This window comes from Oncorhynchus mykiss, chromosome 11, assembly GCF_013265735.2.
Source record: "Oncorhynchus mykiss isolate Arlee chromosome 11, USDA_OmykA_1.1, whole genome shotgun sequence".
In the NCBI taxonomy this organism is placed as follows: Eukaryota; Metazoa; Chordata; class Actinopteri; order Salmoniformes; family Salmonidae; genus Oncorhynchus; species Oncorhynchus mykiss.
The window spans coordinates 69,680,254-69,695,766 of record NC_048575.1 but is presented as its reverse complement, the minus strand read 5'-3'; positions in this window follow the sequence as shown (position 1 = coordinate 69,695,766).

The following is a 15,513-nucleotide window of genomic DNA, read 5'->3' as shown; positions in this document are numbered from 1 at the left end:
CACACTACTAGCCGTCAATTCCCATTAACCTCTTACCACATTTCTGCAATAGCAAAACAAGTTTCAACGATATCAAACAACTCTCACTTGTGGTCAAACAATCGGTCACCTGCACTGCTGATCCAAAAATGCACTCTTTTTTCCACACATGCATAAATCAGATATTTAAGAATGGTAGGGTGGTGCCATTTGAAGAACATCAATGGAGTGATTGCTCTACCGCCTCATCTTCTTCTTCTATGGTATAATGGCGAACGCACAATTTAATGTGCATCCTGCCATCTACTGTGCGGGATGGAATCAGGATTCCCCAAAAAACTGAACAAACTACCAAAAATAAAGACATTTTTAAATCAAACAACTTTTCTGTTAAAAAAATAAAACATCTGATCCCTACACAGGCTCAAGGGGAAGGAACCTGGCAGGACGGGTCCTCTGGTGTCAGTACCCCTTGCAAGTCTTCAGATGTAAAATCCTTAGGTCCCAAAAACCTTTCTGCCGCAGCCACAATAACGTCCAGTTTCTAAGACTTCTTTGAGACTTGTGTCATACAGTTTATAACTGTGGCAAAGAACGCAGCAAAATCCTTTTTAATACACAAAGTATCTTTTTACTGGCAACAAACATTCTTATTATTCTTTAAAAATGCCTTCCTCACCATCTTAAATAAGCATGCTCCATTCAAAAAATTTTGAACCAGGAACAGATATAGCCCTTGGTTCTCTCCAGACCTGACTGCCCTTGACCAGCACAAAAACATCCTGTACTGCATTAGCATTGAATCGCCCCCGTGCAACTTTTCAGGGAAGTTAGGAACAAATATACACAGGTAGTTAGGAAAGCTAAGGCTAGCTTTTTCAAACACAAATTTGCATCCTGTAGCAAAACTCAAAAAAGTTCTGGGACACTGTAAAGTCCATTGAGAATAAGAGCACATCCTCCCAGCTGCCCACTGCACTGAGGCTAGTAAATACTGTCACCACCGATAAATCCACTATAATTGAGAATTTTAATAAGCATTTTTTCTACGGCTGGCCATGCTATCCATCTGGCTACCCCTACCCCAGTCAACTGCCTGGCACCCCCCACAGCAACTTGCTCAAGCCTCCCCCATTTCTCCTTCACCCAAATCCAGATAGCTGATGTTCTGAAAGAGCTGCAAAATCTGAACCCCTACAAATCAGCTGGGCTCAACAATCTGGACCTTCTCTTTCTAAAATGATCTGCCAAAATTGTTGCAACCCCTATTACTAGCCTATTAAATCTCTCTTTCGTATCGTCTGAGATTCCCAAAGATTGGAAAGCTGCTGCGATCATCCCCCACCTCAAAAGGGGGAGACACTCTAGACTCAAACTGCTACAGACCTATATCTATTCTACCCTGCCTTTCTAAGGTATTCAAAAGCCAAATTAACAAACAGATTACCAACCATTTCGAATCCCACCGTACCTTCTACGCTATGCAATCCAGTTTCAGAGCTGGTCACGGGTGCACCTCAGCCACGCTCAAGGTCCTAAATGATATCATAGCCATCAATAAGAGACAGTACTGTGCAGCCGTATTCATCGACCTGGCCAAGGCTTTCGACTCTGTCAATCACCACATTCTTATTGGCAGACTAAACAGCCTTGGTTTCTCAAATGACTGCCTCGCCTGGTTCACCAACTACTTCTCTGATAGAGTTCAGTGTGTCAAATCGGAGGGCCTCTGGCAGCCTCTTTATGGGGGTGCCACAGGGTTCAATTCTCGGGCTGACTCTCTTCTCTGTATACATCAATGATGTCACTCTTGCTGCTGGTGATTCTCTGATCCACCTCTACGCAGATGACACCATTCTGTATACTTCTGGCCCTTCTTTGGACACTGTGTTAACTAACGTACAGACGAGCTTCAATGCCATACAACTCTCCTTCCGTTGCCTCCAACTGCTCTTAAATGCAAGTAAAACTAAATGCATGCTCTTCAACCGATCGCTGCCTGCACCTGCCCGCCCGTCCAGCATCACTACTCTGGACGGTTCTAACTTAAAATATGTGGACAGCTACAAAATACCTAGGTGTCTGGTTAGACTGTAAACTCTCCTTCCAGACTCACATTAAGCATCTCCAATCCAAAATTAAATCTAGAAATGGCTTCCTATTTCGCAACAAAGCCTCCTTCACTCACGCTGTCAAACATACCCTCGTAAAACTGACCATCCTACCGATCCTCGATGTCAGCGATGTCATTTGGCCTATTTATTGCCTTACCTCCCTTATCTTACCTCATTTGCACACACTGTATATAGACTTTTAATACTGTATTATTGACTGTATGTTTGTTTATTCCATGTGTAACTCTGTGTTGTTGTAGGTGTCGAACTGCTTTGCTTTATTCTTGGCCAAGTCACAGTTGTAAATGAGAACTTGTTCTTAAGTAGCCTACCTGGTTAAATAAATCAAACTAAAACTACAGGCTGTGTGTGGTGTGTCCACTACCATATCTTCACAAGCATCACTTGTCTTCTCAATTATTTTAATCGCCTTCTGAATAGGAGATTCAATGGACCTTTCTAGCCTTTGCCACCTCAATCTCTTTCACCCTTACAGGGCACTCCTTACAGGGCACTCCAGGAACTCGGGATCATGATCCCCACAACAATTGCAATACCAAAGTCCTTCTACACACCGTTTTCCGTATATTATGTCCGTCTGCAAACACTTGAAACATGGTCAAATCCTCTGCAATTCTTACTGCAATGGTTTGGGGATGAAAGCTCTAACAGCGTATCTTGCTTAACCAGGCTTCACATGCGTAGGTATTTGCTATTTATCAAAACACAACAGGACCGACAGACTTTTTTATTTTTCTCCATTCACCCATCGGGTAAGACACAGGGGCACCAACCACACCAGGAATTCTCTTCAGGTATTCAACCTGAACATCCATCGTCACCCCTGAGATGACTCCTCTGACGGTTGATCTACTCCGAAGTTTAAAACACAAAACTTCTGTTGTTCGGATTCTTTTGAGGCTCACTGCAATCTTCCTATGTTCTTCAGAAATACAATTACTCAAAATAAGACAACTAGCGGTCACTGACAGACTCCACTTGTCCCAGTGCATACTTCACAATTTTTGACATCTCAAACAGGTCTCCCACATATGCATCCTTACTCAACAAATGCATCCCAACAAGAAGCGATTCATTTCCATTCATACATGTATCATCCACTCCAGTTTTCGATACCACTGTTGTCCATTCAGAACATTTGCCTTCACCAACTTGTCGACGCGCTGCTTGATTCTAACTCAGCATCCACTTCCACCATCTTTCCCTCCCTTGCCACACACCGCCTTAGAGACAGTACAGCGCATCATCACAATCTGTGTAGAGGGGGTTGCATCATGTCACAAATCACCTAGCAACCACACCAGGTCCCATGTTGGAAGACCAGAGTCAATCTTAAAAAAAACTAATATTTTTATTTTGTATTATTATTATGAACACAACAAATACAAAAAAAACAGAAATATACAAACAAGAGTACATAAACCTAACAGACAGGGGTATTACATATCAAGATTCATTTTCAATTTGTTAAATATTTTTATGGTGTGTATTGCTTTTTTGTTTTTACATTTACTGATCATTTCAAAATAATATTGAAATTATATCTTAAATAATGTGAAAAGGGTTTGTTCTCTGCCCACTTCATTTTATGGACAAAGAATCTTCCATGAAAGATAAACAAATTAACAATGAAAGTTAAAATCAGGGTCCATATCATTTGGTTCAAAATAAAACATAATATCAGAGTCCCCGGACTGGGGACCCTTGCAGCGCCGGACAGGCGGGCGACTCTGGCAGCGCCGGACAGGCGGGCGACTCTGGCAGCGCCGGACAGGCGGGCGACTCTGGCAGCGCCGGACAGGCGGGCGACTCTGGCAGCGCCGGACAGGCGGGCGACTCTGGCAGCGCCGGACAGGCGGGCGACTCTGGCAGCGCCGGACAGGCGGGCGACTCTGGCAGCGCCGGACAGGCGGGCGACTCTGGCAGCGCCGGACAGGCGGGCGACTCTGGCAGCGCCGGACAGGCGGGCGACTCTGGCAGCGCCGGACAGGCGGGCGACTCTGGCAGCGCCGGACAGGCGGGCGACTCTGGCAGCGCCGGACAGGCGGGCGACCCTGGAGGGAGGAGACGGAGAGACAGCCTGGTCCTTGGAGGAGGCACAGGATAGACCGGGCTGTGGAGAGACCTGGTGGTCTCGAACTAAGGGCCTGCACAAACCATCCTGGCTGGATGGTGATTTTAGCCCGGCACGTGCGGGGCGGAGGCACAGTACGCACTGGGCTGTGCAGACACACGGGAGACACAGTGCGTAGAGCCGACGCAGGATATCCTGGCCTGAGGAGACGCACTGGCGTTCTGGAGAGCAGGGCTGGCACCATCCGTCCTGGCTGGAACCTCACCCTAGCCCGGCAGATGCGGGGAGCTGGAATGTAGCGCACCGGGCTCAGAGCACGTATTGGAGAGCTGTAGCGCCGAGCTGGCACAGGACGTGCAGGGCTAGTGGGGCGCACAGGAGGCCTGGTGCGTGGGGCTGGCACAGTCTTCACCAGACGGCTAGCACGCACGTTAGGACGAGTATGGAGAGCTGACTCAGGTGACATCAAATCGCGGACACGCTCCGTCGGGCGGAAGTCGTGCCTCATGCACCAACACAGCAGCTCTCTCATTGCTCTCTCCTCCAATCTCCCCATCAACTCCTTCACAGTCTCGGCTTCGCTTCCTTTGCTCACCTCCAATTTCACCCCATAGCCCAGGGCCTGACCAGTCCCATGATCACCACGAGGAGTGGGCTCAGGTCTCCAACCTGACTCTGCCATACTCCCCGTGTACCCCCCAATTTGTTTTTGGGGGGGGGGCTGCTTCTCGGGCTTCCTTGCCAGCCGCGTTCCCTCGTATCTCCGGTTCCCTTCTCCTGCTGCCTCCGCCTGTTCCCATGTCCAGTCCTCTTCTCCAAGCTGCTTGGTCCTTTGGTGGTGGGTAGTTCTGTAACGGCATTCAGAGGAAGAAGGTGAGGACCAAGGTGCAGCGTGGTACGTGTTCATATTATTTATTAGAAACTGAACAGTAATTACAAAATAACAAAAGGAATAACCGAAACAGTTCTGACAGGCGATACAAACACTCAACACAAAACAACGACCCACAAAACCCATGTGGGACAAGGCTACCTAAGTATGGCTCTCAATCAGAGACAACGATAGACAGCTGCCTCTGATTGAGAACCACACCCGGCCAAACAACAAAGAAATCTAAAACATAGAAAATTAACATAGAATGCCCACCCTAGTCACACCCTGGCCTAACCAAAATAGAGAATAAAAGCCCCTCTATGGCCAGGGCGTGACAGTCTTTCAAATTAACATTAATAGTTGTTTCTTTTAAAATAAAATCTTCTAACTCACAACAAAATCTTCTGACATAAGAACAGTCCCAAAATAAATGGTCAAGAGTCTCTGGGTCACAATCACAAAACACACATTTGTTATCAATAGCTATTTTAAATCTGTGTATAATAAAGGTCTTTACAGGGTAGATTCTATGAATGAGTTTGTATGATAATTCGATCACCTTATTAGATAATCATTATTTACCAGATAACAATGAAACTTTGTTCCAGTTCACTTGTCCCAGGGCTGCATTCCAGTACATTTTAGCAGAGGGAATAGTAACATATTGACATAGTTTCCTTATATACATGTTATTACATTTATAGTTTAAAATGTCAATTCCTTCTAGTTGTATTGAGATGACAAAATCCTCAACAGTTGCACTTGGAGTACTGTTATAATCTCCTAAAAGAAGAATAGCACCTTTAGGGACAGCTCTAACAACAATTTGATACTCCTCAGGAGTGAATGTAACATTGTGTGTTGTAATACATTCTGGATAATCATATAGTTGTCCATCATTATTCAATAATTGTTTAACCCAAATAATGTTGTCGTCAAACCAGTTCTGGAAAGACAAACACGTGTTTTTGTATCTTATGTCTTTATTATTCCAGATTGTATTACCTATGTGGGGAAAATTGTGTTTGTACATGAGGTTCCAAGTTAGAAGTACTTGTTTATGAAAGTTTGCAAGCTTAATAGGGATTTCTCCAAATATCTACTAATCCAAGACCAAGACATAGGTTATTAAACTCAGGATTAACTATGCTGGATCTGTTAGGAGGGGGATATCTGTCAATCATCACATTAGATACAGAATTAAAATCTCCACCTAAGATAATTTTGATATCCTGAAACACACCTATAACTCTATGAACTTCTCCTTCAAATTCTTGAAATAATATCCAGTTGTTTTGTTTGTTGTTGGATGCATAAATATTCCAGAATAAAAACATTTCACTGTCGAAATTTACTGTTAAAATTAACAAAACGTCCTGAGTGGTGAGTCTTACTACTGATGACCTTCCCTTTAAATGCACCTCTTAAAATTGCTACACCTGCAGAGTGGTTGTTGCCATATGATAACCAGATATCGTTACCCCATAGATTTTCCCAAAAAGAAAGATCGGAAGAACAAGCATGAGTCTCTTGTAAAAAGTAAAAGTCTGCATTAAACCGTTTGCAATACAGGAAAATAGCCTTACGCTTGAGCAAATTACGAATACCCCTGACATTAATTAAACAAAGAGATAAAGACACACTTCAACCAACAACCTTGTTATGCTAATATAAGCTTTTCCTAAGGATATGTAACTCAAAAGGATTTCCATCCCATTATTAACCTCTCCAACAAAAAATGAATATTGATCATAAAGTTACCAAAGTATTACTCCCACAAGGGGGAGACATTGTGTAGACTTTACAATAAGCAGTTATTCACCTATAGTTAGTGTTTAGTGTACCAGTTCTCAGGTCAGCCTTCTCATTCAAGTGTTTGTGTACATTTTTATAATAAAAGGCTGCTTTTCACCTGGTAATCAGTTTTTTGGCCTGACAGTTCTGTCCGAGTTAGACTCTGGCTCTCACTCAAATGTTCTGATTTGGCCGCATTTCTTTCCCATCGATGATCACTCTTGCACCTATAAAAAAATGCAGTTTTCCCTGCCTTTCGAGCTGCAGCCATCGGCCACAGTTTCTCTCTTGTCACGTTGTCTGCTAAGGTCAGATCCTCCGTGAACCTCAATTTTTGCTTGATGAGGAATTCACAATTCTTCGCTCGCCTCCAAAGAAGATCCCTTGTAGATCTGTTGGTGAACCGGATGATGGTTGTCTCTGGTCTCTTGCCTTGATCCTTTAGTCTTCCCAAACGATGGACGATGTCTACAGTTTCCTGAAGTTTGGCTTTTGATTCGGGAATGACAGCTCCACAGATGTCAACAACTCTGCATTTGATGTCCTCACCCGCCTGCTCTGGAATTCCATGGAGCCTCAGGTTCCACCTGCGCTGGTATCTCTCCACCTCATTCACCTTTTGCTCGAGTTCAGGCACCTTCTTTTAATTTTCCTGGCAGATAACTTCCACTTTCTTCATGTTGAGGGTTTTCACTTCTCCAAAGATGAAGTCAACAGATTTGTTAATGGCCTCAATTTTCATCGTATTCTCCCTAACCATGACCTCCAAGCCATTTGCCCTTTCATCTATCTTTGTTGTCAAAAGCATTACAATATTGTTTTGCATCTCAAGAAGTGACATACCCTCCTGGCCTCTCATCTTTATTCCCTGGGGCTTGACTGGAGTGCCGGGGCGGGGTCGTAAGGTAAAGGCCTGAGCTGGGGACTGGAGGGGCGCAAGTTGTGAGCATTGTTGTCCGTGCTCACCACATTTTCATCACCCATTGCAGTATTTCCCCCCACAGTTACATTCTGAAGAGGAGTACCCAAAATCATACTATCTTTTGTGGTTAATTGTCCATCTGACGATCTCTCAATTTCTTAGCTTTTGGTTCTGGTCGTGGCAATTTCCATGTACGCTCGACAAGCTAGTTTTTGTGCTGGCTATTTAGTGTTGTCGCAAACGTAGTTTTAGAGGTGAATAACTTGCAGAAATTAATCAATTACTTTGGTAAATAAACTAAACCATATTCATACAGAGTTTTATGACCGTAGAAATAATCCAATGGTCATAATTGGGTAAAGAAATCCAATAATTCCTTCAGCTACCAAAACAAATGATCTGCACTGACCACCATCTTGCGCGCCAAATCGACCAGAGTCAGTCTGCTGGAACATTGTTGCCTGTCCATCCACATGGCTCTGCATTTTGCTACCAACGAAAACATCTAGACGATTGCCCGTTATTTTGTTTTTCTAAGGACCCAGAAAACAGAGGCAGTGGTAAAACCTATTCAAGTAAATAAATATATTTTGAAAATGATAAGCAAATTAAAGCAATGTTTTATCAGCTAGCTAGCTAACATTAGTTAACATTAACATTAGAGTGTGCAGTTACCCTTAATGTTAGATAGCTAGCTATCAGGGTTGTAGTACTAGAGACCACATATTTAGTTTCTTGGTCTGTGTCAGATACATTTGTACTCGGTCTTGACTCGATCTCTGACAGTGAGGACTCTTAATTTCTTCCCAAGACCAGCAAAGTAGAAAACGTATAATTATTAGCTTCCATTCAGTCCACGCATAAAACTGCTTAGCCAGACCAAATATATACACTCCTTTCTTGAAACATGAATATCTTAACAGCCTTTATCTATTATGTTTGCGCAGTGGCGAATCTATAGGCCTTCAGTGTGTGACAGGTTTGTGAGTCTGAAAGGACAGAAACTGTAATCCCGGCTCATGTAGGAGAGTGCACTTTTTGTAAAACCCAGAGGGTCAGTGATGTAGTGGAGGGTATACGCAGGCATCGCTTATACTCACTTCTCAATCCCTACTGATGTGTATCTAAGTAAAGTAGTTGTGGTGTACGATTTATCAATTATGTAGTACAATGGAGAAATCATGCACAAAGTAGCCTACACAATCGCAAAGCACATGAAATGGGGTGGCAGGGTAGCCTAGTGGTTAGAGCATTGGACTAGTATCTGGAAGGTTGCAAATTCAAATACCCAATACAAAGCTGCTGTCTGAACAGGCAGTTAACCTGTTCCTAGGCCGTCATTGAAAATAAGAATTTGTTCTTAACTGACTTGCCTAGTTAAATAAAGGTAAAATAAAAAAAATCACACACACAGCCTAGTTTCAGCTGAATATCATCTGCAGGCAGCAAGATAACATCACATAAGAATGTAGCTGGTAGAGTAGGAAAGACTTTCAATTTATGATATATAACAGTAAATGCTAACTAAGACAACAATGGGTAGGCAAACCAGGTAATGAAAAAGATTTGTCCGAAGTGCTGTAGGCTATTAGTAGGCTATTTGTGACGTGCAATTGATATCATGTATGAAATCACCAATGTAGAAATCGCTCCACCTGGTTGATAAAATTCTACACTGTTCGCTCTATTTGAGTTTATGTGGGAAAACAAGCACTAGTGTAGAGAATTATTGTGACATCTAAGTCACTGTGAAATATATTTTCAAAACCATAGAACACTGTTTTTACAGCTGTTTGAAGCTGGTGGACAAAAATGAAAGTAAAAGGCTCAAGCGGGAGTATTGGCCATGTTACAGGTAAATGGGACGTGGGGGAGGAGGAGATTGGTTTTGAATGCAGCCTACTGCTGTTGCAATTCACCTAGCTTCCACACAGGGGAGGAGTTCGGTGGAAATTCTATGTGTCACACCTTTTAGTGAATTAAATTTCACCAGCTAGCTTCATATTAGCTAGCTATCTTGATGTATATATCATTGGTAACTAAAAACACAAACTCCAAATGCATTTGTAGCTAGCTGATTGACAACCCTGGAAGAGGGTGAAAAGATTAGCAGCTCCAGCTGTCAGAGAAGGGAGAGAGTAGGGTAGGCTAACATTACTCTGGATAGGGCAGGTACCTATGTGAAAATATTTTCCAGTTCTAGTCAGCAAGGAAAACTATGAGAACAGAGAGATATGGCAACACCATATTTAATCCTGTCTCGTTTGAGTATAATAAAGCCTGTTTCTTTGTGATGTTTTCTGTCCTACATTTTACATTTTCAAATTTTAGTAATTTAGCAGACTCTTATCCAGAGCAACATACAATTATTCCATTCATCTTAAGATAGCTAGGTGGAACAACACATCACAATCTTATTCAAGTACATTTTCCCTTAAAAAAGTATTTCTCAGCAAAGTAAGTGCAAGTTGGGAAAAGAGAAGTGCCTTTTTGGGGAGGGGGGGGGGGGGGGTCTGATGCGCGACTACATGTCAAAGAGGTAGGGTTTCAGACGTTTTTGAAAGATGGGCAGGGACTCTGCTGTTCTGACTTTAGAGGGAAGCTAGCCCAATAATGGACTAAAGGAGCCTAATATTACTTATTATTGTCCAAGGACCTGACATGTTCTGTTTAAAGGCAAATTGGCTCTGGAAGCCGAAACAGCCAAATACTCCATCTAATCGTTAATCGATTCTCAATTGCGGGTACAGTTCTAGAAACCTAGATCCCTCTACTTTCATATCACAACAAAATTATTTCACAAACACAAAATACACAACTGTACACCGTTTTAAACTTCTTCGGGATTGGTGTCCCTTCCACAGGAAGAACATTTCCAAGGACATAAACATATCTGATATTGGCAGAAAGCTTAAATTCTTGTTAATCTAACTGCACTGTCCAAATTACAGTAACTGTTATAGTGAAAGAATACCATGCTATTGTTTGAGGAGAGTGCACAATTTTGAACATGAATAGTTATGAATAAACAAATTAGCCATATTTAGGCAGTCTTGATACAAACTTTTGAACAGAAATGAAATGGTTCATTGGATCAGTCTACAACTTTACACATATACTTATGCCATCTAGTGGCCAAAACCTAAATTGCACCTGGGCTGGAATAATACATTATTGCCTTTCTCTTGCATTTCAAAGATGATGGCACAAACAAAATACAAAAGAGCAGTTGGTTTTGTCTTTGTATTATCTTTTACCAGATCTCTTGTGTTATATTCTACTACATTCCTTTCACATTTCCATAACCTTCAATGTGTTTCCTTTCAAATGGTACCAAGAATATGCATATCCCTGCTTTAGGGCCTGAGCTGAAGGCAGTGATATTTAGGTATGGCATTTTAGACGAAAATGTTAAAAAGGGGCTAATCCTTAACCAGTTTTAACATAGTTGTAGTCAACAGTATTTTTCAGTGACAACACGTTTGTGGCATCCATCTTCCTTTTACACACTGGTGTTTCGGAGACGCAGATAGCTAATTAATACAGATAGTACATTCAGTCTTCAGGCTGTTTTCTGTAAACAAGCGCAGTAACATGGAAATATGTTATAAAGGTGCATATCAACCTTGTGTTTTTTTAAAATAATTTCTCGCTGATTTAAAAGATAAGATCCTTATGCTTCCAAAACCGTACCATAAGCAATGCTTGTTGATGTTCAGACCGAGCATCGGGGCTCTTAATTAACAAAACTCCCCCGTACAAAAGACATCTTTATCGAAAGACGTGTAACGTAATGGAACTAAGAGTCATGATTAAGGGCTAGGGGGAAGCTTGTACCACCATTGGGATGCCAGGACTGAGAAGAGCTTTGACTGGGCTGAGGGGGAGCTTCCCTCCAGTGATAGAACGGAGTGCTCCGGTTGGGATGTAGGGTTTCATATCAGATATAGAGAGCTGTGAAACCCTGTCTGCAGATGAATATCCCAAGAGAATAAGGGTACATCCTTGTATACTTTGGGTTATACAGTGCCATCATAAAGTGTTGATACCCCTTGACTTTTTACACATTTTGTTGTGTTACAGCCTGAATTTAAAATGGATTACATTGAGATGTATTTGTCACTGGCCTACACACAATACTCCATAACGTCAAAAATCTGAAATGCCTTAAATCAATATTCAACCCCTTTGTTATGTCAAGCCTAAATAAGTTCAGGAGTAAATATATGCTTAACTAGTCACATAATAAGTTTCATGGACTCACTCTGTGTGCAATAAGTGTTTAACATGATTTTTGAATGACTACCTCATCTCTCTACCCTACATACAATTATCTGTAAGGTCCCTCAAAAAAGTGGGCTGTAAGGTCCTTCCAAAAGTGGACTGGGATTAGAAATAAATATGCAGGACAAAACAAACATCACGACAAGAGAGACACCACAACACTACATAAAGAGAGACCTAAGACAACAACACAGCATGGCAGCAACACATGACAACACAACATGACAAAAACAAGTTGTATGTGGAGGATCAGGGCTGCAGTAGGTATCTCAGATGTGGGGGAGTGAGGCCTAAAATTGTTTTATAAATAAGCATCAACCAGTGGTTCTTGCGATGGGTATACAGAAATTACCCGTTTAAAGAGGAGTATAGAGTGCAGTGATGGGTCCTATAAGATGGCCGAATAGTAAAGAACATCTAGCCGCTCGAGAGCACCCTTACCTGACGATCTATAAATTACGCCTCTGTAATCTAGCATGGGTAGGATGGTCATCTGAATCATGGTTCGTTTGGCAGCTGGGGTGAAAGAGATTATGATAGAGGAAACCAAGTGTAGATTTAATCTTAGCCTACAGCTTGGATATGTGCTGAGAGAAGGACAGTGTACCGTCTAACCATATTCCCAAGTACTTGTATGAGGTGAAAACCTCAAGCTCTAAATGCTCACAGGTAGTAATCACACCGGTGGGGAGAGGGGCATTCTTCTTACCGAATCACATGACCTTTGCTTTGAGGGTGCCCAGAACAAGGTTAAGGGCATAGAAATCTTGTTGGACACTAAGAAAGATTTGTTGTAGAGCGTATCACAAAATCCGGGTGGGGGCCAGCTGAGTATAAGACTGTATCATCTGCATATAAATGGATGAGAGAGCTTCCTACTGTCTGAGCTATGTTGTTGATGTAAATTGAGAAGAGCGTGGGACCTAGGATTGAGCAGTTGGGTACTCCCTTTATGACAGGCAGTGGTTAAGACAGCAGATGTTCTGACTTCATACACTGCATTCGTTGAGAGGCCAAAGACACCTCAGAGACACCAATACTCCTTAGCCGGCCCACAAGAATGGAATGGTCTACCGTTTCAAAAGCTTTGGCCATGTCAATAAAAACAGCAGCACATTGCTTAGGGCAATGGTGACATCATTTAGGACCTTTAAGTTTGCAGCAACACATCCATAATGGCAGGTAACCTAGTGGTTAGAGCGTTGGGCCAGTAACTGAAAGTTTGCAAGATCAAATCCCTGAGCTGACAAGGTGAAAAATATTTTGTTCTGCCCCTGAACAAGGCAGTTAACCCACTGTTTGTAGGCTGTCATTGTAATTAAGAATTTGTTCTTAACTGACTTACCTAGTTAAATAAAATAAAAAAAAGAAACCTCAGTGGATTCTGGACTGCATATCAGAGAGAATACTATAGACATCAAGAAATCCAGTCAGTTTAGCACCTTAGACTCAGTGACTGCCTGCAGGGAGAAACTTTGTAGCGGGGCAAGGGAAAAAGAGGGAGGAGCAACTGGGCTAGTCACATTTGAAGGGGTGGGAGATGAGGAAAGTTTGGACGGGCAAGGAGGCACTGCTGAGTCAAATAGGAATCATGACTTAATGAAGTGGTGATTAAAATAGTTTAGCCATGTGCTCCTTGTCAGTCATAACCACATCATTCAAATTAAGGGACATTGGCAGCTGTGAGGAGGAGGGATTATTCTCCAGGTCTTTAACCGTTTTCCAGAACGTCTTGGGTTAGACCCAAAGAGAGAGAACTGCTCCTTAAACTAACTAACTTTGGCCTTCCGGATAGCCTGAGTGCACTTATTTCTCATTTGCCTGAATGAGAGCCAGTTAGCCTGAGTATGAGTGTGACGAGCCTTTCGCCAAATGCAATTCTTGAGGTGTAGTAACTCTGCCAGATCCCGGTCAAACCAGGGGCTGAACCTGTTTTTAATTATAATTTTAATTGTAATTTTCTTGTTAATAACAATACCACTGAAAATATCAAAAAATAAGGTCCAAGCGTCTTTGACAGAGGGGATCAAGCTGATTCTATACCAATTTACAGAGGCCAGGTCTTGAAGGAAGGCTTGCTCATTAAAGTTTTTTAGCAAGCGTCTATGACAAATCAGGACAGGTCGTTTAACTGAGCAACCATTACGAATGCAGGCTGTAAAGAAAACATCAGACTCATACCTATCAGGATTATTTGTGAGGATAACATCAAGGAGAGTAGCCTTTTCTGGATGTTTGGACTCAAACCTTGTGGGATTGGTAATAATCTGAAAAAGATTGAGGGAGTCCCGTTGCTTTAGGGCTTTAGGAAGATCTGCTTGCCGAAAAAGGTTATAACCAGAAAAGTTAACATCAGTATTCAAAACACTCTTCCTTAACCACGTCTCAGTAATGACCAACACATCTGGATTCGAGCTGTGAACCCACACTTTCAATTGATCCATTTTATGTAATAAGCTTCTAGTGTTAACATGCAGAAAACCCAGGTTTTTAATATTTGTAAATTAATTTGGTCAAGCTTTGTAGCCTGTTCGGTCTTTCTCTATACATATACAGTATGCTTAGATAATCTACGTAGAAAAATGTACAGATTTGTACATATAATTAGACATAATGATTATGGCTCTAGATTGCAGGAAAAAATTGTTTCCAGTGTTTTAAAAATGTAAGATTCAAATAAATTCGTACCTCCCCCCTCGATCCTCATCTACTTCATGCCCCTTGATGCATGACGCCCCTGGTTTCAACGTAATTTGTCAACATATTGTGACGTGGAATCGATATGTAAAATACATTGGATTTGCTAAAAGTTGTTTTGAGAACGATATTTGAACCACAGGATTATGCCATCATGGTTACACATTTTCAACATAGAATTTAAATTAGTGCCTTTGAAACAACGTCAGATCTTCAATGTTATATCCACTACCAGAAAAAAATGGTGGGTAGCACCTCCTACTGGATAATTGATCTACCTGCAGCTATCCCTTTGGTCTCCTATCCAAGGTTTTAACTAAGCCCTGCTTAGCTTTGATATTTGTCACTGACTATTACTAATGTGCTATTGTTGTCACGACTTCTGCCAAAGTCGGTTCCTCTCCTTGTTTGGGCGGTGTTCGGCGGTTGACGTCACCGGTCTTCTAGCAATCGCCGATCCATTTTTCATGTTCCATTTGTTTTGTCTTGTTTTCACACTCACCTGGTTTCAATTCCCCAATTACATATTGTATATGTTCCCTATGTCTTCCCCATGTCCTTGTTGGCAATTGTTTATGTGTAAGTACGTGTGCATTGTGTGACTGGTGCCAAATGGGTTTTGTGCCCATGTGTTTGTTGTTGTTCGTATGCCGGTAGTTATGTTTATTAAACGGCTCCAGCTATTTACCAAGTTCTGCTCTCCTGCGTTTGACTTCACTGCCACCAGTTACGCACCCCTTACAGAATTCCCGAC